Source organism: Saccoglossus kowalevskii, chromosome 6 (assembly GCF_978046115.1).
Source record: "Saccoglossus kowalevskii chromosome 6, keSacKowa6.1, whole genome shotgun sequence".
In the NCBI taxonomy this organism is placed as follows: Eukaryota; Metazoa; Hemichordata; class Enteropneusta; family Harrimaniidae; genus Saccoglossus; species Saccoglossus kowalevskii.
In genome coordinates, this window is record NC_140646.1 from 1,122,213 (window position 1) to 1,147,991 (window position 25,779).

The window sequence follows — 25,779 nt, forward strand, 5'->3', positions numbered from 1 at the left end:
ATACATAGGAATTAAAAGTTAAGTCAATTGAATTCTGGATATTCAGAATTTTGAATTATACTATGCATTGACTGTTTGGCCGTGACGCTCGACGGTCACAATAGCGTTCATCGATGACAGTTTTGAGACATGCAAATTTTGGAATGGCAGAATCTCCAGCCGATTCATTTGACCTGCAGATGCTCACATGCTCATCGGTCCCACTGGTGTTCACCAATGACACGTGTGAGAAAATGAAGCAGATTTTAGAATTCATATGGCACATGTTTATCGAAGGTGAGTTGCGCTATCGTAAAGTTGATGTTGTAATGAAAACATACATATATAACTTGAAAACTAATACATGTACCATAATATCGAGCGTGCTAGAATTTGAACCTGGAATCTTCTGATCCGTAGTCAGACGCGTTATCCGTTGCGCCACACGCCCTGTTCATCTTTGATGCGTTTGCCTAACACTCGTGACACATATTGAAACAATCGAAATACATAGGAATTAAAAGTTAAGTCAATTGAATTCTGGCTATTCAGAATTTTGAATTATAGTATGCGTTGACTGTTTGGCCGTAATGCTCGACGGTCAAAATAGCGTTCATCGATGACAGTTTTGAGACATGCAAATTTTGGAATGGCAGAAACTCCAGCCGATTCATTTGACCTGCAGATGCTCATATGCTCATATGCTCATCGGTCCCACTGGTGTTCACCAATGACACGTGTGAGAAAATGAAACAGTTTTTGGGATTCATATGACACATGTTTATCGAAGGTGTGTTGCGCTATCGTAAAGTTGATGTTGTGATGAAAACATACATATATAACTTGAAAACTAATACAAGTGCCATAATATCGAGCGTGCTAGGATTTGAACCTGGAATCTTCTGATCCGTAGTCAGACGCGTTATCCGTTGCGCCACACGCCCTGTTCAACTTTGATACGTTTGCCTAACACTCGTGACACATATTGAAACAATCGAAATACATAGGAATTAAAAGTTAAGTCAATTGAATTCTGGCTATTCAGAATTTTGAATTATAGTATGCGTTGACTGTTTGGCCGTAATGCTCGACGGTCAAAATAGTGTTCATCGATGACAGTTTTGAGACATGCAAATTTTGCAATGGCAGAAACTCCAGCCGATTCATTTGACTTGCAGATGCTCATATGCTCATCGGTCCCACTGGTGTTCACCAATGACACGTGTGAGAAAATGAAACAGATTTTGGGATTCATAGGTCACATGTTTATCGAAGGTGAGTTGCGCAATCGAAAAGTTGATGGTGTGATGAAAACATACATATATAACTTGAAACTAATACAAGTGCCATAATATCGAGCGTGCTAGGATTTGAACCTGGAATCTTCTGATCCGTAGTCAGACGCGTTATCCGTTGCGCCACACACCTTGTTCGCCTTTGATACGTTTGCCTAACACTCGTGACACATATTGAAACAATCGAAATACATAGGAATTAAAAGTTAAGTCAATTGAATTCTGGATATTCAGAATTTTGAATTATACTATGCATTGACTGTTTGGCCGTAATGCTCGACGGTCACAATAGCGTTCATCGATGACAGTTTTGAGACATGCAAATTTTGGAATAGCAGAATCTCCAGCCGATTCATTTGACCTGCAGATGCTCACATGCTCATCGGTCCCACTGGTGTTCACCAATGACACGTGTGAGAAAATGAAGCAGATTTTGGGATTCATATGACACATGTTTATCGAAGGTAAGTTGCGCTATCGTAAAGTTGATGTTGTAATGAAAACATACATATATAACTTGAAAACTAATACATGTACCATAATATCGAGCGTGCTAGGATTTTAACCTGGAATCTTCTGATCCGTAGTCAGACGCGTTATCCGTTGCGCCACACGCCCTGTTCATCTTTGATACGTTTGCCTAACACTCGTGACACATATTGAAACAATCGAAATACATAGGAATTAAAAGTTAAGTCAATTGAATTCTGGATATTCAGAATTTTGAATTATAGTATGCGTTGACTGTTTGGCCGTAACGCTCGACGGTCAAAATAGTGTTCATCGATGACAGTTTTGAGACATGCAAATTTTGGAATGGCGAAACTCCAGCCGATTCATTTGACCTGCAGATGCTCATATGCTCATCGGTCCCACTGGTGTTCACCAATGACACGTGTGAGAAAATGAAACAGTTTTTGGGATTCATATGACACATGTTTATCGAACGTGAGTTGCGCTATCGTAAAGTTGATGGTGTGATGAAAACATATATATATAACTTGAAAACTAATACATGTGCCATAATATCGAGCGTGCTAGGATTTGAACCAGGAATCTTCTGATCCGTAGTCAGACGCGTTATCCGTTGCGACACCCGCCCTGTTCACCTTTGATGCGCTTGCCTAACACTCGTGACACATATTGAAACAATCGAAATACATAGGAATTAAAAAGTTAAGTCAATTGAATTCTGGATATTCAGAATTTTGAATTATAGTATTCGTTGACTGCTTGGCCGTAACGCTCGACGATCACAATAGCGTTCATTGATGACAGTTTTGAGACATGCAAATTTTGGAATGGCAGAAACTTCAGCCGATTCATTTGACCAGCAGATGCTCACATGCTCATCGGTCCCACTGGTGTTCACCAATGACACGTGTGAGAAAATGAAACAGTTTTTGGGATTCATGTGACACATGTTTATCGAAGGTGAGTTGCGCAATCGAAAAGTTGATGGTGTGATGAAAACATACATATATAACTTGAAAACTAATACAAGTGCCATAATATCGAGCGTGCTAGGATTTGAACCTGGAATCTTCTGATCCGTAGTCAGACGCGTTATCCGTTGCGCCTCCCGTTGCGCCACACGCCCTGTTCACCTTTGATACGTTTGCCTAACACTCGTGACACATATTGAAACAATCGAAATACATAGGAATTAAAAGTTAAGTCAATTGAATTCTGGATATTCAGAATTTTGAATTATACTATGCATTGACTGTTTGGCCGTGACGCTCGATGGTCACAATAGCGTTCATCGATGACAGTTTTCAGACATGCAAATTTTGGAATGGCAGAATCTCCAGCCGATTCATTTGACCTGCAGATGCTCACATGCTCATCGGTCCCACTGGTGTTCACCAATGACACGTGTGAGAAAATGAAGCAGATTTTAGAATTCATATGGCACATGTTTATCGAAGGTGAGTTGCGCTATCGTAAAGTTGATGTTGTAATGAAAACATACATATATAACTTGAAAACTAATACATGTACCATAATATCGAGCGTGCTAGAATTTGAACCTGGAATCTTCTGATCCGTAGTCAGACGCGTTATCCGTTGCGCCACACGCCCTGTTCATCTTTGATGCGTTTGCCTAACACTCGTGACACATATTGAAACAATCGAAATACATAGGAATTAAAAGTTAAGTCAATTGAATTCTGGCTATTCAGAATTTTGAATTATAGTATGCGTTGACTGTTTGGCCGTAATGCTCGACGGTCAAAATAGCGTTCATCGATGACAGTTTTGAGACATGCAAATTTTGGAATGGCAGAAACTCCAGCCGATTCATTTGACCTGCAGATGCTCATATGCTCATATGCTCATCGGTCCCACTGGTGTTCACCAATGACACGTGTGAGAAAATGAAACAGTTTTTGGGATTCATATGACACATGTTTATCGAAGGTGTGTTGCGCTATCGTAAAGTTGATGTTGTGATGAAAACATACATATATAACTTGAAAACTAATACAAGTGCCATAATATCGAGCGTGCTAGGATTTGAACCTGGAATCTTCTGATCCGTAGTCAGACGCGTTATCCGTTGCGCCACACGCCCTGTTCAACTTTGATACGTTTGCCTAACACTCGTGACACATATTGAAACAATCGAAATACATAGGAATTAAAAGTTAAGTCAATTGAATTCTGGCTATTCAGAATTTTGAATTATAGTATGCGTTGACTGTTTGGCCGTAATGCTCGACGGTCAAAATAGTGTTCATCGATGACAGTTTTGAGACATGCAAATTTTGCAATGGCAGAAACTCCAGCCGATTCATTTGACCTGCAGATGCTCATATGCTCATCGGTCCCACTGGTGTTCACCAATGACACGTGTGAGAAAATGAAACAGATTTTGGGATTCATAGGTCACATGTTTATCGAAGGTGAGTTGCGCAATCGAAAAGTTGATGGTGTGATGAAAACATACATATATAACTTGAAACTAATACAAGTGCCATAATATCGAGCGTGCTAGGATTTGAACCTGGAATCTTCTGATCCGTAGTCAGACGCGTTATCCGTTGCGCCACACACCCTGTTCGCCTTTGATACGTTTGCCTAACACTCGTGACACATATTGAAACAATCGAAATACATAGGAATTAAAAGTTAAGTCAATTGAATTCTGGATATTCAGAATTTTGAATTATACTATGCATTGACTGTTTGGCCGTAATGCTCGACGGTCACAATAGCGTTCATCGATGACAGTTTTGAGACATGCAAATTTTGGAATAGCAGAATCTCCAGCCGATTCATTTGACCTGCAGATGCTCACATGCTCATCGGTCCCACTGGTGTTCACCAATGACACGTGTGAGAAAATGAAGCAGATTTTGGGATTCATATGACACATGTTTATCGAAGGTAAGTTGCGCTATCGTAAAGTTGATGTTGTAATGAAAACATACATATATAACTTGAAAACTAATACATGTACCATAATATCGAGCGTGCTAGGATTTTAACCTGGAATCTTCTGATCCGTAGTCAGACGCGTTATCCGTTGCGCCACACGCCCTGTTCATCTTTGATACGTTTGCCTAACACTCGTGACACATATTGAAACAATCGAAATACATAGGAATTAAAAGTTAAGTGAATTGAATTCTGGATATTCAGAATTTTGAATTATAGTATGCGTTGACTGTTTGGCCGTAACGCTCGACGGTCAAAATAGTGTTCATCGATGACAGTTTTGAGACATGCAAATTTTGGAATGGCGAAACTCCAGCCGATTCATTTGACCTGCAGATGCTCATATGCTCATCGGTCCCACTGGTGTTCACCAATGACACGTGTGAGAAAATGAAACAGTATTTGGGATTCATATGACACAATTTTATCGAAGGTGAGTTGCGCTATCGTAAAGTTGATGGTGTGATGAAAACATACATATATAACTTGAAAACTAATACATGTGCCATAATATCGAGCGTGCTAGGATTTGAACCTGGAATCTTCTGATCCGTAGTCAGACGCGTTATCCGTTGCGCCACACGCCCTGTTCACCTTTGATGCGTTTGCCTAACACTCGTGACACATATTGAAACAATCGAAATACATAGGAATTAAAAGTTAAGTCAATTGAATTCTGGATATTCAGAATTTTGAATTATAGTATTCGTTGCCTGTTTGGCCGTAACGCTCGACGATCACAATAGCGTTCATCGATGACAGTTTTGAGACATGCAAATTTTGGAATGGCAGAAACTCCAGCCGATTCATTTGACCTGCAGATGCTCACATGCTCATCGGTCCCACTGGTGTTCACCAATGTCACGTGTGAGAAAATGAAACAGATTTTGGGATTCATATGACACATGTTTATCGAAGGTGAGTTGCGCTATCGTAAAGTTGATGTTGTGATGAAAACATACATATATAACTTGAAAACTAATACATGTGCCATAATACTGAGCGTGCCAGGATTTGAACCAGGAATCTTCTGATCCGTAGTCAGACGCGTTATCCGTTGCGCCACACGCCCTGTTCACCTTTGATGCGTTTGCCTAACACTCGTGAAACATATTGAAACAATCGAAATACATAGGAATTTAAAAGTTAAGTCAATTGAATTCTGGATATTCAGAATTTTGAATTATACTATGCGTTGACTGATTGGCCGTAACGCTCGACGGTCACAATAGCGTTCATCGATGACAGTTTTGAGACATGCAAATTTTGGAATGGCAGAATCTCCAGCCGATTCATTTGACCTGCAGATGCTCACATGCTCATCGGTCCCATTGGTGTTCACCAATGAACGTGTGAGAAAATGAAACCGATTTTGGGATTCATATGACACATGTTTATCGAAGGTGAGTTGCGCTATCGAAAAGTTGATGGTGTGATGAAAACATACATGTATAACTTGAAAACTAATATATGTGCCATAATATCGAGCGTGCTAGGATTTGAACCTGGAATCTTCTGATCCGTAGTCAGACGCGTTATCCGTTGCGCCACACGCCCTGTTCACCTTTGGTGCGTTTGCCTAACACTCGTGACACATATTGAAACAATCGAAATACATAGGAATTAAAAGTTAAGTCAATTGAATTCTGGATATTCAGAATTTTGAATTATAGTATTCGTTGCCTGTTTGGCCGTAACGCTCGACGATCACAATAGCGTTCATCGATGACAGTTTTGAGACATGCAAATTTTGGAATTGCAGAAACTCCAGCCGATTCATTTGACCTGCAGATGCTCACATGCTCATCGGTCCCACTGGTGTTCACCAATGACACGTGTGAGAAAATGAAACCGATTTTGGGATTCATATGACACATGTTTATCGAAGGTGAGTTGCGCTATCGTAAAGTTGATGTTGTGATGAAAACAAACACATATAACTTGAAAACTAATACATGTGCCATAATACTGAGCGTGCCAGGATTTGAACCAGGAATCTTCTGATCCGTAGTCAGACGCGTTATCCGTTGCGCCACACGCCCTGTTCACCTTTGATGCGTTTGCCTAACACTCGTGACACATATTGAAACAATCGAAATACATAGGAATTAAAAGTTAAGTCAATTGAATTCTGGATATTCAGAATTTTGAATTATACTATGCGTTGACTGATTGGCCGTAACGCTCGACGGTCACAATAGCGTTCATCGATGACAGTTTTGAGACATGCAAATTTTGGAATCATATGGCAGAATCTCCAGCCGATTCATTTGACCTGCAGATGCTCACATGCTCATCGGTCCCATTGGTGTTCACCAATGAACGTGTGAGAAAATGAAACCGATTTTGGGATTCATATGACACATGTTTATCGAAGGTGAGTTGCGCTATCGAAAAGTTGATGGTGTGATGAAAACATATATATATAACTTGAAAACTAATACATGTGCCATAATATCGAGCGTGCTAGGATTTGAACCTGGAATCTTCTGATCCGTAGTCAGACTCGTTATCCGTTGCGCCACACGCCCTGTTCAACTTTAATGCGTTTACCTAACACTCGTGACACATATTGAAACAATCGAAATACATAGGAATTAAAAGTTAAGTCAATTGAATTCTGGATATTCAGAATTTTGAATTATAGTATTCGTTGACTGTTTGGCCGTAACGCTCGACGATCACAATAGCGTTCATCGATGACAGTTTTGAGACATGCAAATTTTGGAATGGCAGAAACTCCAGCCGATTCATTTGACCTGCAGATGCTCACATGCTCATCGGTCCCACTGGTGTTCACCAATGACACGTGTGAGAAAATGAAACAGATTTTGGGATTCATATGACACATGTTTATCGAAGGTGAGTTGCTCTATCGTAAAGTTGATGTTGTGATGAAAACATACATATATAACTTGAAAACTAGTACATGTGCCATTATACAGAGCGTGCCAGGATTCGGACCTGGAATCTTCTGATCCGGAGTCAGACGCGTTATCCGTTGCGCCACACGCCGTGTTCGCCTTTGATGCGTTTGCCTAACACTCGCGACACGTATTGAAACAATCGAAATACATAGGAAATAAAAGTTAAGTCAATTGAATTCTGGATATTCGGAATTTTCAATTATAGTATTCGTTGACTGTTTGGCCGTAATGCTCGACGGTCACAATAGCGTTCATTGATGACAGTTTTGAGACATGCAAATTTTGGAATGGCACAAACTCCAGCCGATTCATTTGACCTGCAGATGGTCACATGCTCATCGGTCCCACTGGTGTTCACCAATGACACGTGTGAGAAAATGAAACAGATTTTGGGATTCATATGACGCATGTTTATCGAAGGTGAGTTGCGCTATCGTAAAGTTGATGTTGTGATGAAAACAAACACATATAACTTGAAAACTAATACATGTGCCATAATACTGAGCGTGCCAGGATTTGAACCAGGAATCTTCTGATCCGTAGTCAGACGCGTTATCCGTTGCGCCACACGCCCTGTTCACCTTGGATGCGTTTGCCTAACATTCGTGACACATATTGAAACAATCGAAATACATAGGAATTAAAAGTTAAGTCAATTGAATTCTGGATATTCAGAATTTTGAATTATACTATGCGTTGACTGATTGGCCGTAACGCTCGACGGTCACAATAGCGTTCATCGATGACAGTTTTGAGACATGCAAATTTTGGAATGGCAGAATCTCCAGCCGATTCATTTGACCTGCAGATGCTCACATGCTCATCGGTCCCATTGGTGTTCACCAATGAACGTGTGAGAAAATGAAACCGATTTTGGGATTCATATGACACATGTTTATCGAAGGTGAGTTGCGCTATCGAAAAGTTGATGGTGTGATGAAAACATACATATATAACTTGAAAACTAGTACATGTGCCATTATACAGAGCGTGCCAGGATTCGGACCTGGAATCTTCTGATCCGGAGTCAGACGCGTTATCCGTTGCGCCACACGCCGTGTTCGCCTTTGATGCGTTTGCTTAACACTCGTGACTCGTATTGAAACAATCGAAATACATAGGAAATAAAAGTTAAGTCAATTGAATTCTGGATATTCGGAATTTTCAATTATAGTACTCGTTGACTGTTTGGCCGTAATGCTCGACGGTCACAATAGCGTTCATTGATGACAGTTTTGAGACATGCAAATTTTGGAATGGTAGAAACTCCAGCCGATTCATTTGACCTGCAGATGCTCACATGCTCATCGGTCCCACTGGTGTTCACCAATGACACGTGTGAGAAAATGAAACCGATTTTGGGATTCATATGACACATGTTTATCGAAGGTGAGTTGCGCTATCGTAAAGTTGATGTTGTGATGAAAACAAACACATATAACTTGAAAACTAATACATGTGCCATAATACTGAGCGTGCCAGGATTTGAACCAGGAATCTTCTGATCCGTAGTCAGACGCGTTATCCGTTGCGCCACACGCCCTGTTCACCTTTGATGCGTTTGCCTAACACTCGTGACACATATTGAAACAATCGAAATACATAGGAATTAAAAGTTAAGTCAATTGAATTCTGGATATTCAGAGTTTTGAATTATAATATGCGTTGACTGTTTGGCCGTAACGCTCGTCGGTCACAATAGCGTTCATCGATGACAGTTTTGAGACATGCACATTTTTGAACGGCAGACACTCCAGCCGATTCATTTGACCTGCAGATGCTCACATGCTCAGAGGTCCCACCGGTGCTCACCAATGACACGTGTGAGAAATTGAAACAGATTTTGGTATTCATATGACACATGTTTGTCGCAGGTGAGTTGCACTGTCGTATACTTGATGTTGTGATGAAAACATACATATGTAATTTGAAAAGTAATACATGTGCCACAATATCGAGCGTGCCAGGATTTGAAACTGGAATCTTCTGATCCGTAGTCAGACGCGTTATCCGTTGCGCCACACACCCTGTTCACCTTTGATGCGTTTGCCTAACACCCGTGACACGTATTGAAACAATCGAAATACACGCCGTGTTCATCTTTGATGCATTAGCTCGTGCAAATGCTCATCGGTCCCACCAGTGTTCACCATTGACACGTGTGAGAAAATGAAACAGATTTTGGGATTTATATGACACATGTTTTCGCAGGTGAGTTGCTCTATCGCAAAGTTAATGTTGTGATGAAAACATACATATATAACTTGAAAACTAACACATGTGCCATACTATCGAGCGTGCCAGGATTTGAACCTGGAATCTTCTGATTCGTAGTCAGGCGCGTTATCCGTTGCGCCTCACGCCCTGTTCGCCTTTGATGCGTTTGCTTAACACTCGTGACACGTATTGAATCAATTGAAATACATAGTCAGACGCGATATCCGTTGCGCCACACACCCTGATCACCTTTGATGCGTTTGCCTAACACTCGTGACACATATTGAAACAATCGAAATACATAGGAATTAAAAGTTAAGTCAATTGAATTCTGGATATTCAGAATTTTGAATTATACTATGCGTTGACTGTTTGGCCGTAACGCTCGACGGTCACAATAGCGTTGATCGATGACAGTTTTGAGACATGCAAATTTTGGAATGGCAGAATCTCCTGCCGATTCATTTGACATGCAGATGCTCACATGCTCATAGGTCCCACCGGTGTTTATCAAAGGCACGTGTGAGAAAATGAAACTGATTTTGGGATTCATATGACACATGTTTATCGAAGGTGAGTTGTACTATCGTAAAGTTGATGGTGTGATGAAAACATACATATATAACTTGAAAACTAATACATGTGCCATAATACTGAGCGTGCCAGGATTTGAACCAGGAATCTTCTGATCCGTAGTCAGACGCGTTATCCGTTGCGCCACACGCCCTGTTCACCTTGGATGCGTTTGCCTAACATTCGTGACACATATTGAAACAATCGAAATACATAGGAATTAAAAGTTAAGTCAATTGAATTCTGGATATTCAGAATTTTGAATTATACTATGCGTTGACTGATTGGCCGTAACGCTCGACGGTCACAATAGCGTTCATCGATGACAGTTTTGAGACATGCAAATTTTGGAATGGCAGAATCTCCAGCCGATTCATTTGACCTGCAGATGCTCACATGCTCATCGGTCCCATTGGTGTTCACCAATGAACGTGTGAGAAAATGAAACCGATTTTGGGATTCATATGACACATGTTTATCGAAGGTGAGTTGCGCTATCGAAAAGTTGATGGTGTGATGAAAACATACATATATAACTTGAAAACTAGTACATGTGCCATTATACAGAGCGTGCCAGGATTCGGACCTGGAATCTTCTGATCCGGAGTCAGACGCGTTATCCGTTGCGCCACACGCCGTGTTCGTCTTTGATGCGTTTGCCTAACACTCGTGACACGTATTGAAACAATCGAAATACATAGGAAATAAAAGTTAAGTCAATTGAATTCTGGATATTCGGAATTTTCAATTATAGTATTCGTTGACTGTTTGGCCGTAATGCTCGACGGTCACAATAGCGTTCATTGATGACAGTTTTGAGACATGCAAATTTTGGAATGGCAGAAACTCCAGCCGATTCATTTGACCTGCAGATGGTCACATGCTCATCGGTCCCACTGGTGTTCACCAATGACACGTGTGAGAAAATGAAACAGATTTTGGGATTCATATGACACATGTTTTTCGAAGGTGTGTTGCTCTGCCGTAAAGTTGATGTTGTGATGAAAACACACATATATAACTTGAAAACTAATACAAGTGCCATAATATCGAGCGTGCTAGGATTTGAACCTGGAATCTTCTGATCCGTAGTCAGACGCGTTATCCGTTGCGCCACACGCCCTGTTCACCTTTGATGCGTTTACCTAACACTCGTGACACATATTGAAACAATCGAAATACGTAGGAATTAAAAGTTAAGTCAATTGAATTCTGGATATTCAGAATTTTGAATTAGAGTATTCGTTGACTGTTTGGCCGTAACGCTCGACGATCACAATAGCGTTCATCGATGACAGTTTTGAGACATGCAAATTTTGGAATGGTAGAAACTCCAGCCGATTCATTTGACCTGCAGATGCTCACATGCTCATCGGTCCCACTGGTGTTCACCAATGACACGTGTGAGAAAATGAAACCGATTTTGGGATTCATATGACACATGTTTATCGAAGGTGAGTTGCGCTATCGTAAAGTTGATGTTGTGATGAAAACAAACACATATAACTTGAAAACTAATACATGTGCCATAATACTGAGCGTGCCAGGATTTGAACCAGGAATCTTCTGATCCGTAGTCAGACGCGTTATCCGTTGCGCCACACGCCCTGTTCACCTTTGATGCGTTTGCCTAACACTCGTGACACATATTGAAACAATCGAAATACATAGGAATTAAAAGTTAAGTCAATTGAATTCTGGATATTCAGAGTTTTGAATTATAATATGCGTTGACTGTTTGGCCGTAACGCTCGTCGGTCACAATAGCGTTCATCGATGACAGTTTTGAGACATGCACATTTTTGAACGGCAGACACTCCAGCCGATTCATTTGACCTGCAGATGCTCACATGCTCAGAGGTCCCACCGGTGCTCACCAATGACACGTGTGAGAAATTGAAACAGATTTTGGTATTCATATGACACATGTTTGTCGCAGGTGAGTTGCACTGTCGTATACTTGATGTTGTGATGAAAACATACATATGTAATTTGAAAAGTAATACATGTGCCACAATATCGAGCGTGCCAGGATTTGAAACTGGAATCTTCTGATCCGTAGTCAGACGCGTTATCCGTTGCGCCACACACCCTGTTCACCTTTGATGCGTTTGCCTAACACCCGTGACACGTATTGAAACAATCGAAATACACGCCGTGTTCATCTTTGATGCATTAGCTCGTGCAAATGCTCATCGGTCCCACCAGTGTTCACCATTGACACGTGTGAGAAAATGAAACAGATTTTGGGATTTATATGACACATGTTTTCGCAGGTGAGTTGCTCTATCGCAAAGTTAATGTTGTGATGAAAACATACATATATAACTTGAAAACTAACACATGTGCCATACTATCGAGCGTGACAGGATTTGAACCTGGAATCTTCTGATTCGTAGTCAGGCGCGTTATCCGTTGCGCCTCACGCCCTGTCCGCCTTTGATGCGTTTGCTTAACACTCGTGACACGTATTGAATCAATTGAAATACATAGGAAGTAAATTTAAGTCAATTGAATTTTGAATTATAGTATGCGTTGACTGTTTGGCCGTAACGCTCGACGGTCACAATAGCGTTCATAGATGACAGTTTTGAGACATGCACATTTTGGAATGGCAGAAACTCCAGCCGATTCATTTGACCTGCAGATGCTCACATGCTCATCTGTCCCACTGGTGTTCACCAATGACACGTGTGAGAAAATGGAACAGATTTTGGGATTCATATGACACATGTTTATCGCAGGTGAGTTGCTCTGTCGTGAAGTTGATGTTAAGATGAAAACATACATATAGAACTTGCAAACTAATACATATGACACAATATCGAGCGAGCCAGGATTGAACATGGAATCTTCTGATCCGTAGTCAGACGCGTTATCCGTTGCGCCACACGACCTGTTTGCCTTTGATGCTTTTGCCTAACGCTCGTGACACATATTGAATCAATTGAAATACATGCCCTATTCGCCTTTGATGCATTAGCTCGTGCAAATGCTCATCGGTCCCACTGGTGTTCACCAATGACACGTCTGAGAAAATGAAACAGTTTTTGGGATTCATATGACACATGTTTATCGAAGGTGAGTTGCGCTATCGTAAAGTTGATGTTGTGATGAAAACAAACATATATAACTTGAAAACTAATAGATGTGCCATAATACTGAGCGTGCCAGGATTTGAACCAGGAATCTTCTGATCCGTAGTCAGACGCGTTATCCGTTGCGCCACACGCCCTGATCACCTTTGATGCGTTTGCCTAACACTCGTGACACATATTGAAACAATCGAAATACATAGGAATTAAAAGTTAAGTCAATTGAATTCTGGATATTCAGTATTTTGAATTATACTATGCGTTGACTGATTGGCCGTCTCGCTCGACGGTCACAATAGCGTTCATCGATGACAGTTTTGAGACATGCAAATTTTGAAATGGCAGAATCTCCAGCCGATTCATTTGACCTGCAGATGCTCACATGCTCATCGGTCCAATTGGTGTTCACCAATGACACGTGTGAGAAAATGAAACAGATTTTGGGATTCATACGACACATGTTTATCGAAGGTGAGTTGCGCTATCGTAAAGTTGATGGTGTGATGAAAACATACATATATAACTTGAAAACTAATACATGTGCCATAAAACTGAGCGTGCCAGGATTCGGACATGGAATCTTCTGATCCGTAGTCAGACGCGTTATCCGTTGCGCCACAAGCCGTGTTCGCCTTTGTTACGTTTGCCAAACACTCGTGACACGTATTGAAACAATCGAAATACATAGGAATTAAAAGTTAAGTCAATTGAATTCTGGATATTCGGAATTTTGAATTACAGTATTCGTTGACTGTTGGGCCGTAATGCTCGACGGTCACAATAGCGTTCATTGATGACAGTTTTGAGACATGAAAATTTTGGAATAGCAGAAACTCCAGCCGATTCATTTGACCTGCAGATGCTCACATGCTCATCAGACGCGTTATCCGTTGCGCCACGCGCCCTGTTCCCCTTTGATGCGATTGCCTAACACTCGTGACACGTATTGAAACAATCGAAATACATAGGAATTAAAAGTTAAGTCAATTGAATTCTGGATATTCAGAATTTTGAATTATACTATGCGTTGACTGTTTGGCCGTAACGCTCGACGGTCACAATAGCGTTCATGGATGACAGTTTTGAGACATGCAAATTTTGGAATGGCAGAATCTCCAGCCGATTCATTTGACCTGCGATGCTCACATGCTCATAGGTCCCACCGGTGTTCATCAAAGGCACGTGTGAGAAAATGAAACAGATTTTGGGATTCATGTGACAAATGTTTATCGCAGGTGAGTTGCTCTGTCGTAAAGTTGATGTTGTGATGAAAACATACATATATAACTTGAAAACTAATACATGTGCCATAATACTGAGCGTGCCAGGATTTGAAACTGGAATCTTCTGATCCGTAGTCAGACGCGTTATCCGTTGCGCCACACACCCTGTTCACCTTTGATGCGTTTGCCTAACAGCCGTGACACGTATTGAAACAATCGAAATACACGCCGTGTTCACCTTTGATGCATTAGCTCGTGCAAATGCTCATCGGTCCCACCAGTGTTCACCATTGACACGTGTGAGAAAATGAAACAGATTTTGGGATTTATATGACACATGTTTTCGCAGGTGAGTTGCTCTATCGCAAAGTTAATTTTGTGATGAAAACATACATATATAACTTGAAAACTAACACATGTGCCATACTATCGAGCGTGCCAGGATTTGAACCTGGAATCTTCTGATTCGTAGTCAGGCGCGTTATCCGTTGCGCCTCACGCCCTGTTCGCCTTTGATGCGTTTGCTTAACACTCGTGACACGTATTGAATCAATTGAAATACATAGTCAGACGCGATATCCGTTGCGCCACACACCCTGATCACCTTTGATGCGTTTGCCTAACACTTGTGACACATATTGAAACAATCGAAATACATAGGAATTAAAAGTTAAGTCAATTGAATTCTGGATATTCAGAATTTTGAATTATACTATGCGTTGACTGTTTGGCCGTAACGCTCGACGGTCACAATAGCGTTGATCGATGACAGTTTTGAGACATGCAAATTTTGGAATGGCAGAATCTCCTGCCGATTCATTTGACATGCAGATGCTCACATGCTCATAGGTCCCACCGGTGTTCATCAAAGGCACGTGTGAGAAAATGAAACTGATTTTGGGATTCATATGACACATGTTTATCGAAGGTGAGTTGCACTATCGTAAAGTTGATGGTGTGATGAAAACATACATATATAACTTGAAAACTAATACATGTGCCACAATATCGAGCGTGCTAGGATTTGAACCTGGAATCTTCTGATCCGTAGTCAGACGCGTTATCCGTTGCGCCACACGCCCTGTTCACCTTTGATGCGTTTACCTAACACTCGTGACACATATTGAAACAATCGAAATACATAGGAATTAAAAGTTAAGTCAATTGAATTCTGGATATTCAGAATTTTGAATTAGTGTATTCGTTGACTGTTTGGCCGTAACGCTCGACGATCACAATAGCGTTCATCGATGACAGTTTTGAGACATGCAAATTTTGGAATGGTAGAAACTCCAGCCGATTCATTTGACCTGCAGATGCTCACATGCTCATCGGTCCCACTGGTGTTCACCAATGACACGTGTGAGAAATTGAAACAGATTTTGGTATTCATATGACACATGTTTGTCGCAGGTGAGTTGCACTGTCGTATACTTGATGTTGTGATGAAAACATACATATGTAATTTGAAAACTGATACATGTGCCACAATATCGAGCGTGCCAGGATTTGAAACTGGAATCTTCTGATCCGTAGTCAGACGCGTTATCCGTTGCGCCACACACCCTGTTCGCCTTTGATGCGTTTGCCTAACACCCGTGACACGTATTGAAACAATCGAAATACACGCTGTGTTCACCTTTGATGCATTAGCTCGTGCAAATGCTCATCGGTCCCACCAGTGTTCACCAATGACACGTGTGAGAAAATGAAACAGATTTTGGTATTTATATGACACATGTTTTCGCAAGTGAGTTGCTCTATCGCAAAGTTAATGTTGTGATGAAAACATACATATATAACTTGAAAACTAACACATGTGCCATACTATCGAGCGTGCCAGGATTTGAACCTGGAATCTTCTGATTCGTAGTCAGGCGCGTTATCCGTTGCGCCTCACGCCCTGTTCGCCTTTGATGCGTTTGCTTAACACTCGTGACACGTATTGAATCAATTGAAATACATAGGAAGTAAATTTAAGTCAATTGAATTTTGAATTATAGTATGCGTTGACTGTTTGGCCGTAACGCTCGACGGTCACAATAGCGTTCATAGATGACAGTTTTGAGACATGCACATTTTGGAATGGCAGAAACTCCAGCCGATTCATTTGACCTGCAGATGCTCACATGCTCATCTGTCCCACTGGTGTTCACCAATGACACGTGTGAGAAAATGGAACAGATTTTGGGATTCATATGACACATGTTTATCGCAGGTGAGTTGCTCTGTCGTGAAGTTGATGTTAAGATGAAAACATACATATAGAACTTGCAAACTAATACATATGACACAATATCGAGCGAGCCAGGATTGAACATGGAATCTTCTGATCCGTAGTCAGACGCGTTATCCTTTGCGCCACACGACCTGTTTGCCTTTGATGCTTTTGCCTAACGCTCGTGACACATATTGAATCAATTGAAATACATGCCCTGTTCGCCTTTGATGCATTAGCTCGTGCAAATGCTCATCGGTCCCACTGGTGTTCACCAATGACACGTCTGAGAAAATGAAACAGTTTTTGTGATTCATATGACACATGTTTATCGAAGGTGAGTTGCGCTATCGTAAAGTTGATGTTGTGATGAAAACAAACATATATAACTTGAAAACTAATAGATGTGCCATAATACTGAGCGTGCCAGGATTTGAACCAGGAATCTTCTGATCCGTAGTCAGACGCGTTATCCGTTGCGCCACACGCCCTGATCACCTTTGATGCGTTTGCCTAACACTCGTGACACATATTGGAACAATCGAAATACATAGGAATTAAAAGTTAAGTCAATTGAATTCTGGATATTCAGTATTTTGAATTATACTATGCGTTGACAGATTGGCCGTAACGCTCGACGGTCACAATAGCGTTCATCGATGACAGTTTTGAGACATGCAAATTTTGGAATGGCAGAATCTTCAGCCGATTCATTTGACCTGCAGATGCTCACATGCTCATCGGTCCCATTGGTGTTCACCAATGAAACGTGTGAGAAAATGAAACAGATTTTGCAATTCATTTGACACATGTTTATCGAAGGTGAGTTGCGCTATCGTAAAGTTGATGGTGTGATGAAAACATACATATATATATATAACTTAAAAACTAATACATGTGCCATAATATCGAGCGTGCTAGGATTTGAACCGGAATCTTCTGATCCGTAGTCAGACGCGTTATCCGTTGCGCCACACGACCTGTTTGCCTTTGATGCTTTTGCCTAACGCTCGTGACACATATTGAATCAATTGAAATACACGCCCTGTTCGCCGTTGATGCATTAGCTCGTGCAAATGCTTATCGGTCCCACTGGTGTTCACCAATGACACGTGTGAGAAAATGAAACAGATTTTAGGATTCATATGACACATGTTTATCGAAGTTGAGTTGCTCTATCGTAAAGTTGATTTTGTAATGAAAACATACATATATAACTTGAAAACTAATACATGTGCCATAATATCGAGCGTGCCAAGTTTTGAACCTGGAATCTTCTGATCCGTAGTCAGACGCGATATCCGTTGTGCCACACACCCTGATCACCTTTGATGCGTTTGCCTAACACTCGTGACACATATTGAAACAATCGAAATACATAGGAATTAAAAGTTAAGTCAATTGAATTCTGGATATTCAGAATTTTGAATTATACTATGCGTTGACTGTTTGGCCGTAACGCTCGACGGTCACAATAGCGTTCATCGATGACAGTTTTGAGACATGCAAATTTTGGAATGGCAGAATCTCCAGCCGATTCATTTGACCTGCGATGCTCACATGCTCATAGGTCCCACCGGTGTTCATCAAAGGCACGTGTGAGAAAATGAAACAGATTTTGGGATTCATGTGACAAATGTTTATCGCAGGTGAGTTGCTCTGTCGTAAAGTTGATGTTGTGATGAAAACATACATATATAACTTGAAAACTAATACATGTGCCATAATACTGAGCGTGCCAGGATTTGAACCTGGAATCTTCTGATCCGTAGTCAGACGCGTTATCCGTTGCGCCACACGCCCTGTTCACCTTTGATGCGTTTGCCTAACACTCGTGACACGTATTGAAACAATCGAAATACAAAGGAATTAAAAGTTAAGTCAATTGAATTCTAGATATTCTGAATTTTGAATTATAGTATGCATTGACTGTTTGGCCGTAACGCTCGACGATCACAATAGCGTTCATCGATGACAGTTTTGAGACATGCAAACTTTGGAATGGCAGAAACTCCAGCCGATTCATTTGACCTGCAGATGCTCACATGCTCATCGGTCCCACTGGTGTTCATCAATGACATGTGTGAGAAAATGAAACAGATTTTGGGATTCATATGACACATGTTTTTTCGAAGGTGAGTTGCTCTGTCGTAAAGTTGATGTTGTGATGAAAACACATATATGTAATTTGAAAACTACTACATATGCCACAATATCACAAGCAGAAACACTGTAACTTTTACATATCCGGCCAGGATGAGACGGCCGTTTCTAGCCACTCCAGTTGTAGTGTTTCGGACAATTGCAATCTCGTGAATAATTTAAACCTCCAGAATGGTCTGAGGCTTGGGTTTATTAATATTAACCATTTATCTAACAAAATTGATGAGTTTAATTTGATACTTACTGCTGATTGTAAAAAACAAGTCGACTTATTTTTTGTATGTGAAACCTTTCTCAATTCGTCTTACCATGACAATGAGTTTCATATTAATGGTTTCAATTTAATTAGGCGGGACCGTCCAAACGGGAGAGGGGGTGGTCTTGTGGCTTTCATCAACTCCGACTTCGTTCAGTCGTAGACTTGACCTTGAGAACAATTTTATTGAAATTATGTGGATTGAATTAACTCCACCCACTTGTAGGTCTATTTTACTTGGTTGCGTTTATAGACCTCCAAGTACTCTTCATAACATAGATGTGCTGTTAGCTCATAACATTGAAAAAGCTTATCTAGGAGGTAAAGAAATGTATATTTTTGGTGACTTTAATTATGATGTTCTATCTAATTGTACTCACTACTTGTTTAATTGCTTAGCTGATTTAGGCTTTTCTCAAATTATTAATGGTGTTACGAGGCCTGCGTCCGGTAAATGTCTGGACCATGTTTATGTAAATCATAATGAAAACGTTAATTTGGCTCTCATTCACAACTTGGGTATTTCGGACCATAACCCTATATTCGTGTTTCGCAAACTCCGTTCCTTCCCTCAATCAAACAATCATGTTTCTATTCGTTATAGAAATTTCAAAGTGTTCGTTGAGTCTCTATTTTTGGCTGACTTTCGGAACACGCCTCTAATTTCCGTTCACAACATTACTGATACTAATTTAGCTTTTGAGACTTGGCATTCTATTTTTAATAATATTTGTGATTCGCACGCCCCATTTGTTTGTAGACGTGTGAAAAAATTAAGACAGCCAGGATGGCTGAATACGGACATTCTACTTAAAATTAGAGAAAGAGACAAACTTCGGAGGCGTACACGTACTTTATGTGATGTTACTGTCCTAAACCAATATAGAGCCAAACGTAATCTGGTAGTTAATTTAATCAAGGCCGCTAAGAAAAACCATTTTATTCAACTTATCAAAATCAATAGCTCCAACAGTGCCGCCTTGTGGAAAACCCTTAACGATTTGATCAGTGGTGGTAAATCTAACTCTCTCAACGTTAATATTTCAGTTGGCAATAACCTCGAAAAAATTGTTAATAATTTCAATACACATTTCGCTTCTGTTGCCGACAAGTTACGACCCAATGTTTCAGTGGGTGATTCATATTTTACGAATTTACGGAAAGTTATTGAACCCAAATTGATCAATACTCGACAATTTGTTATTCCGCCGGTCACATGCCAGTTCGTGAAGAACCAATTGTTTTCTCTATCTACTTCTAAGTCAGCTGGCCTTGACAATACATCATCTAAACTTTTGCGTATTTCTGCTCCATTCATTTGTGAAAGTATTGTTTATTTATTCAACCTTAGCATTTCATCAGGTATTTTTCCAGACATGTTTAAGCATGCCAAAGTTATTCCATTACACAAGGGCGGATCCCAGGACTTGTGTAATTTTCGTCCAATTTCGCTTCTCCCAATAATCTCAAAAATCTTTGAAAAACACGTGCATGATCACTTATACCATTATTTGAACAGTAATGATTTAATTTCTAAATCGCAGTCAGGTTTTCGGAAATCACATTCTTGCCATACAGCTATGATTAAGCTATGCGATGCATTACTTAGCAATATGGATGATGGCTTATTGTGTGGTTTGCTTTTCCTTGATTTAAGCAAGGCGTTTGATATGGTAGATAAACACGTATTATTAAATAAGCTCTCAATTTATGGCATTTCTCCAATCTCCCTTGTTTGGTTTAATTCTTATTTAACTGACAGAAAGCAAGTCGTGTATTTGATGGGTAAACAGTCGGATGCTGTCAATATTCGACATGGCGTACCACAGGGTTCGATTTTAGGACCATTATTATTTCTTCTATTTATTAATGACCTACCATTATTTCTTGAAAACAGTTCCATTGATATGTATGCGGACGATCAAACTCTGTTATCGTCTAGACCAAGTATCAATGTAGTCACAAAGCGCATTAATGATGATGTTTGGCCAATTTTGCGTTGGGTTAATTGCAATTACATGTCAATCAACACATCTAAATCAAAATCTATGCTTGTTGGATCCCGTCAAAGGCTGAATAATAATGGCGAAGATTTTCTGGTTAACTTCAATGGTGAAATAATTAAAACAGTCAGTTTAGAAAAGTCGCTCGGGGTGGTTTTAGATAAAACTCTATCATGGGATCATCATGTTGATATGCTTTGCAAAAAGCTTAGCCAAAGAATTGGTGTTCTTATGAGAGTTCGCAGCTTCTTACCTATTTCCGTCAGAAGAACATTGTATTTTTCATTTATTCAGTCGTTATTGGACTATTGCTGTATAGTATGGGGAAATACAAGTCAATCAAATTTATGTCGGGTGTATAAGCTTCAGAAAAGGGCAGTTCGTGTAATTTCCTCTGACAACTTTAGCCAATCGTCGTTCGAACTGTTCAAAAAACATAGTATCTTGCCTATCGATTACAGAATATCATATTTTCTAGGTATTGTAATGTATATGGCAACCAATGGCTTGGCGCCTTTATATATAAGTGAAATGTTCAGTCCTATCTCCCAAACCCACAAGTACAGTACACGTTCCTCTCTTAAAAATAATTTACGCATTACTAAATGGAAAACATCCATGGGTCAGAGGACGTTTCAGTATAGAGGGGTAACCCTATGGAATAACTTGCCATTCCATATCAGAAATTCAGCCTCTTTAGGCATTTTTAAGAAAACCTACAAAATTTATCTGAGTGAAAAATTTGTTGTAAATGGCTCAAGCCTATAATATGTATATTGTATATTTTGTCCCTACAGAGGGCCCAATGAAAATTACTTTATTGTATATTGGCCTACCCTCTTTAAATAAAGTGTTAAATAAAAAATAAATAAAAATAATATCGACCGTGCCAGGATTTGAAACTGGAATCTTCTGATCCGTAGTCAGACGCGTTATCCGTTGCGCCACACACCCTGTTCGCCTTTGATGCGTTTGCCTAACACCCGTGACACGTATTGAAACAATCGAAATACACGCACTGTTCACCTTTGATGCATTAGCTCGTGCAAATGCTCATCGGTCCCACCAGTGTTTACCAATCACACGTGTGAAAAAATGAAACAGATTTTGGGATTTTTATGACACATGTTTTTCGCAGGTGAGTTGCTCTATCGCAAAGTTAATGTTGTGATGAAAACATACATATATAACTTGAAAACTAACACATGTGCCATAATATCGAGCGAACCTGGATTGGAACCTGGAATCTTCTGATCCGTAGTCAGACGCGTTATCCGTTGCGCCAAACGACCTGTTTGCCTGTGATGCTTTTGCCTAACGCTCATGACAAGTACTGAAACAATCGAAATACATAGGAATTAAAATTTAAGTCAATTGAATTCTGGATATTCAGAATTTTGTATAGTATGCGTTGACTGTTTGGCCGTAACGCTCGTCGGTCACAATAGCGTTCATAGATGACAGTTTTGAGACATGCACATTTTTGAACGGCAGACACTCCAGCCGATTCATTTGACCTGCAGATGCTCACATGCTCATCTGTCCCACTGGTGTTCACCAATGACAAGTGTGAGAAAATGAAACAGATTTTGGGATTCATATGACACATGTTTATCGCGGGTGAGTTGGTCTGTCGTGAAGTTGATGTTGCGATGAAAACATACATATAGAACTTGCAAACTAATACATATGACACAACATCGAGCGAGCCAGGATTGAACATGGAATCTTCTGATCCGTAGTCAGACGCGTTATCCGTTGCGCCACACGACCTGTTTGCCTTTGATGCTTTTGCCTAACGCTCGTGACACATATTGAATCAATTGAAATACACGCCCTGTTCGCCTTTGATGCATTAGCTCGTGCAAATGCTCATCGGTCCCACTGGTGTTCACCAATGACACGTGTGAGAAAATGAAACAGTTTTTGGGATTCATATGACACATGTTTATCGAAGGTGAGTTGCGCTATCGTAAAGTTGATGTTGTGATGAAAACAAACATATATAACTTGAAAACTAATAGATGTGCCATAATACTGAGCGTGCCAGGATTTGAACCAGGAATCTTCTGATCCGTAGTCAGACGCGTTATCCGTTGCGCCACACGCCCTGATCACCTTTGATGCGTTTGCCTAACACTCGTGACACATATTGAAACAATCGAAATACATAGGAATTAAAAGTTAAGTCAATTGAATTCTGGATATTCAGTATTTCGAATTATACTATGCGTTGACTGATTGGCCGTAACGCTCGACGGTCACAATAGCGTTCATCGATGACAGTTTTGAGACATGCAAATTTTGGAATGGCAGAATCTCCAGCCGTTTCATTTGACCTGCAGATGCTCACATGCTCATCGGTCCCATTGGTGTTCACCAATGACACGTGTGAGAAAATGAAACAGATTTTGCAATTCATATGACACATGTTTATCGAAGGTGAGTTGCGCTATCGTAAAGTTGATGGTGTGATGAAAACATACATATATAACTTAAAAACTAATACATGTGCCATAATATCGAGCGTGCTAGGATTTGAACCTGGAATCTTCTGATCCGTAGTCAGACGCGTTATCCGTTGCGCCACACGACCTGTTTGCCTTTGATGCTTTTGCCTAACGCTCGTGACACATATTGAATCAATTGAAATACACGCCCTGTTCGCCTTTGATGCATTAGCTCGTGCAAATGCTCATCGGTCCCACTGGTGTTCACCAATGACACGTCTGAGAAAATGAAACTGTTTTTGGGATTCATATGACACATGTTTATCGAAGGTGAGTTGCGCTATCGTAAAGTTGATGTTGTGATGAAAACAAACATATATAACTTGAAAACTAATAGATGTGCCATAATACTAAGCGTGCCAGGATTTGAACCAGGAATCTTCTGATCCGTAGTCAGACGTGTTATCCGTTGCGCCACACGCCCTGATCACCTTTGATGCGTTTTCCTAACACTCGTGACACATATTGAAACAATCGAAATACATAGGAATTAAAAGTTAAGTCAATTGAATTCTGGATATTCAGTATTTTGAATTATACTATGCGTTGACTGATTGGCCGTAACGCTCGACGGTCACAATAGCGTTCATCGATGACAGTTTTGAGACATGCAAATTTTGGAATGGCAGAATCTCCAGCCGATTCATTTGACCTGCAGATGCTCACATGCTCATCGGTCCCATTGGTGTTCACCAATGACACGTGTGAGAAAATGAAACAGATTTTGCAATTCATATGACACATGTTTATCGAAGGTGAGTTGCGCTATCGTAAAGTTGATGGTGTGATGAAAACATACATATATAACTTAAAAACTAATACATGTGCCATAATATCGAGCGTGCTAGGATTTGAACCTGGAATCTGCTGATCCGTAGTCAGACGCGTTATCCGTTGCGCCACACGACCTGTTTGCCTTTGATGCTTTTGCCTAACGCTCGTGACACATATTGAATCAATTGAAATACACGCCCTGTTCGCCTTTGATGCATTAGCTCGTGCAAATGCTCATCGGTCCCACTGGTGTTCACCAATGACACGTCTGAGAAAATGAAACAGTTTTTGGGATTCATATGACACATGTTTATCGAAGGTGAGTTGCGCTATCGTAAAGTTGATGTTGTGATGAAAACAAACATATATAACTTGAAAACTAATAGATGTGCCATAATACTGCGCGTGCCAGGATTTGAACCAGGAATCTTCTGATCCGTAGTCAGACGCGTTATCCGTTGCGCCACACGCCCTGATCACCTTTGATGCGTTTGCCTAACACTCGTGACACATATTGAAACAATCGAAATACATAGGAATTAAAAGTTAAGTCAATTGAATTCTGGATATTCAGTATTTTGAATTATACTATGCGTTGACTGATTGGCCGTCTCGCTCGACGGTCACAATAGCGTTCATCGATGACAGTTTTGAGACATGCAAATTTTGAAATGGCAGAATCTCCAGCCGATTCATTTGACCTGCAGATGCTCACATGCTCATCGGTCCAATTGGTGTTCACCAATGACACGTGTGAGAAAATGAAACAGATTTTGGGATTCATACGACACATGTTTATCGAAGGTGAGTTGCGCTATCGTAAAGTTGATGGTGTGATGAAAACATACATATATAACTTGAAAACTAATACATGTGCCATAAAACTGAGCGTGCCAGGATTCGGACATGGAATCTTCTGATCCGTAGTCAGACGCGTTATCCGTTGCGCCACAAGCCGTGTTCGCCTTTGTTACGTTTGCCAAACACTCGTGACACGTATTGAAACAATCGAAATACATAGGAATTAAAAGTTAAGTCAATTGAATTCTGGATATTCGGAATTTTGAATTACAGTATTCGTTGACTGTTGGGCCGTAATGCT

General features: G+C 40.4%; 22 non-coding genes across 22 annotated transcripts; all 22 read right to left on the reverse strand.

The window, feature by feature from the left end:
- Positions 1-850: 850 nt before the first annotated feature.
- Positions 851-923, reverse strand: TRNAR-ACG (transfer RNA arginine (anticodon ACG)). Its single transcript has one exon. It is a non-coding gene; the product is annotated as a tRNA-Arg (tRNA).
- A 2,856-nt stretch (positions 924-3,779) lies between these two features.
- Positions 3,780-3,852, reverse strand: TRNAR-ACG (transfer RNA arginine (anticodon ACG)). Its single transcript has one exon. It is a non-coding gene; the product is annotated as a tRNA-Arg (tRNA).
- A 411-nt stretch (positions 3,853-4,263) lies between these two features.
- On the reverse strand, positions 4,264-4,336 carry TRNAR-ACG (transfer RNA arginine (anticodon ACG)). Its single transcript has one exon. It is a non-coding gene; the product is annotated as a tRNA-Arg (tRNA).
- An 896-nt stretch (positions 4,337-5,232) lies between these two features.
- On the reverse strand, positions 5,233-5,305 carry TRNAR-ACG (transfer RNA arginine (anticodon ACG)). The gene has a single exon. It is a non-coding gene; the product is annotated as a tRNA-Arg (tRNA).
- A 412-nt stretch (positions 5,306-5,717) lies between these two features.
- On the reverse strand, positions 5,718-5,790 carry TRNAR-ACG (transfer RNA arginine (anticodon ACG)). Its single transcript has one exon. It is a non-coding gene; the product is annotated as a tRNA-Arg (tRNA).
- A 412-nt stretch (positions 5,791-6,202) lies between these two features.
- TRNAR-ACG (transfer RNA arginine (anticodon ACG)) lies at positions 6,203-6,275 on the reverse strand. The gene has a single exon. It is a non-coding gene; the product is annotated as a tRNA-Arg (tRNA).
- A 412-nt stretch (positions 6,276-6,687) lies between these two features.
- TRNAR-ACG (transfer RNA arginine (anticodon ACG)) lies at positions 6,688-6,760 on the reverse strand. The gene has a single exon. It is a non-coding gene; the product is annotated as a tRNA-Arg (tRNA).
- A 1,386-nt stretch (positions 6,761-8,146) lies between these two features.
- TRNAR-ACG (transfer RNA arginine (anticodon ACG)) lies at positions 8,147-8,219 on the reverse strand. The gene has a single exon. It is a non-coding gene; the product is annotated as a tRNA-Arg (tRNA).
- An 896-nt stretch (positions 8,220-9,115) lies between these two features.
- TRNAR-ACG (transfer RNA arginine (anticodon ACG)) lies at positions 9,116-9,188 on the reverse strand. Its single transcript has one exon. It is a non-coding gene; the product is annotated as a tRNA-Arg (tRNA).
- A 412-nt stretch (positions 9,189-9,600) lies between these two features.
- On the reverse strand, positions 9,601-9,673 carry TRNAR-ACG (transfer RNA arginine (anticodon ACG)). The gene has a single exon. It is a non-coding gene; the product is annotated as a tRNA-Arg (tRNA).
- An 843-nt stretch (positions 9,674-10,516) lies between these two features.
- On the reverse strand, positions 10,517-10,589 carry TRNAR-ACG (transfer RNA arginine (anticodon ACG)). The gene has a single exon. It is a non-coding gene; the product is annotated as a tRNA-Arg (tRNA).
- An 896-nt stretch (positions 10,590-11,485) lies between these two features.
- TRNAR-ACG (transfer RNA arginine (anticodon ACG)) lies at positions 11,486-11,558 on the reverse strand. The gene has a single exon. It is a non-coding gene; the product is annotated as a tRNA-Arg (tRNA).
- A 412-nt stretch (positions 11,559-11,970) lies between these two features.
- Positions 11,971-12,043, reverse strand: TRNAR-ACG (transfer RNA arginine (anticodon ACG)). Its single transcript has one exon. It is a non-coding gene; the product is annotated as a tRNA-Arg (tRNA).
- Positions 12,044-12,455: 412 nt separating this feature from the next.
- On the reverse strand, positions 12,456-12,528 carry TRNAR-ACG (transfer RNA arginine (anticodon ACG)). The gene has a single exon. It is a non-coding gene; the product is annotated as a tRNA-Arg (tRNA).
- Positions 12,529-13,597: 1,069 nt separating this feature from the next.
- Positions 13,598-13,670, reverse strand: TRNAR-ACG (transfer RNA arginine (anticodon ACG)). The gene has a single exon. It is a non-coding gene; the product is annotated as a tRNA-Arg (tRNA).
- Positions 13,671-14,846: 1,176 nt separating this feature from the next.
- TRNAR-ACG (transfer RNA arginine (anticodon ACG)) lies at positions 14,847-14,919 on the reverse strand. Its single transcript has one exon. It is a non-coding gene; the product is annotated as a tRNA-Arg (tRNA).
- Positions 14,920-15,762: 843 nt separating this feature from the next.
- On the reverse strand, positions 15,763-15,835 carry TRNAR-ACG (transfer RNA arginine (anticodon ACG)). The gene has a single exon. It is a non-coding gene; the product is annotated as a tRNA-Arg (tRNA).
- Positions 15,836-16,247: 412 nt separating this feature from the next.
- Positions 16,248-16,320, reverse strand: TRNAR-ACG (transfer RNA arginine (anticodon ACG)). Its single transcript has one exon. It is a non-coding gene; the product is annotated as a tRNA-Arg (tRNA).
- A 1,069-nt stretch (positions 16,321-17,389) lies between these two features.
- On the reverse strand, positions 17,390-17,462 carry TRNAR-ACG (transfer RNA arginine (anticodon ACG)). Its single transcript has one exon. It is a non-coding gene; the product is annotated as a tRNA-Arg (tRNA).
- A 1,239-nt stretch (positions 17,463-18,701) lies between these two features.
- Positions 18,702-18,774, reverse strand: TRNAR-ACG (transfer RNA arginine (anticodon ACG)). Its single transcript has one exon. It is a non-coding gene; the product is annotated as a tRNA-Arg (tRNA).
- Positions 18,775-23,431: 4,657 nt separating this feature from the next.
- On the reverse strand, positions 23,432-23,504 carry TRNAR-ACG (transfer RNA arginine (anticodon ACG)). Its single transcript has one exon. It is a non-coding gene; the product is annotated as a tRNA-Arg (tRNA).
- A 1,573-nt stretch (positions 23,505-25,077) lies between these two features.
- TRNAR-ACG (transfer RNA arginine (anticodon ACG)) lies at positions 25,078-25,150 on the reverse strand. The gene has a single exon. It is a non-coding gene; the product is annotated as a tRNA-Arg (tRNA).
- Positions 25,151-25,779: the final 629 nt, after the last annotated feature.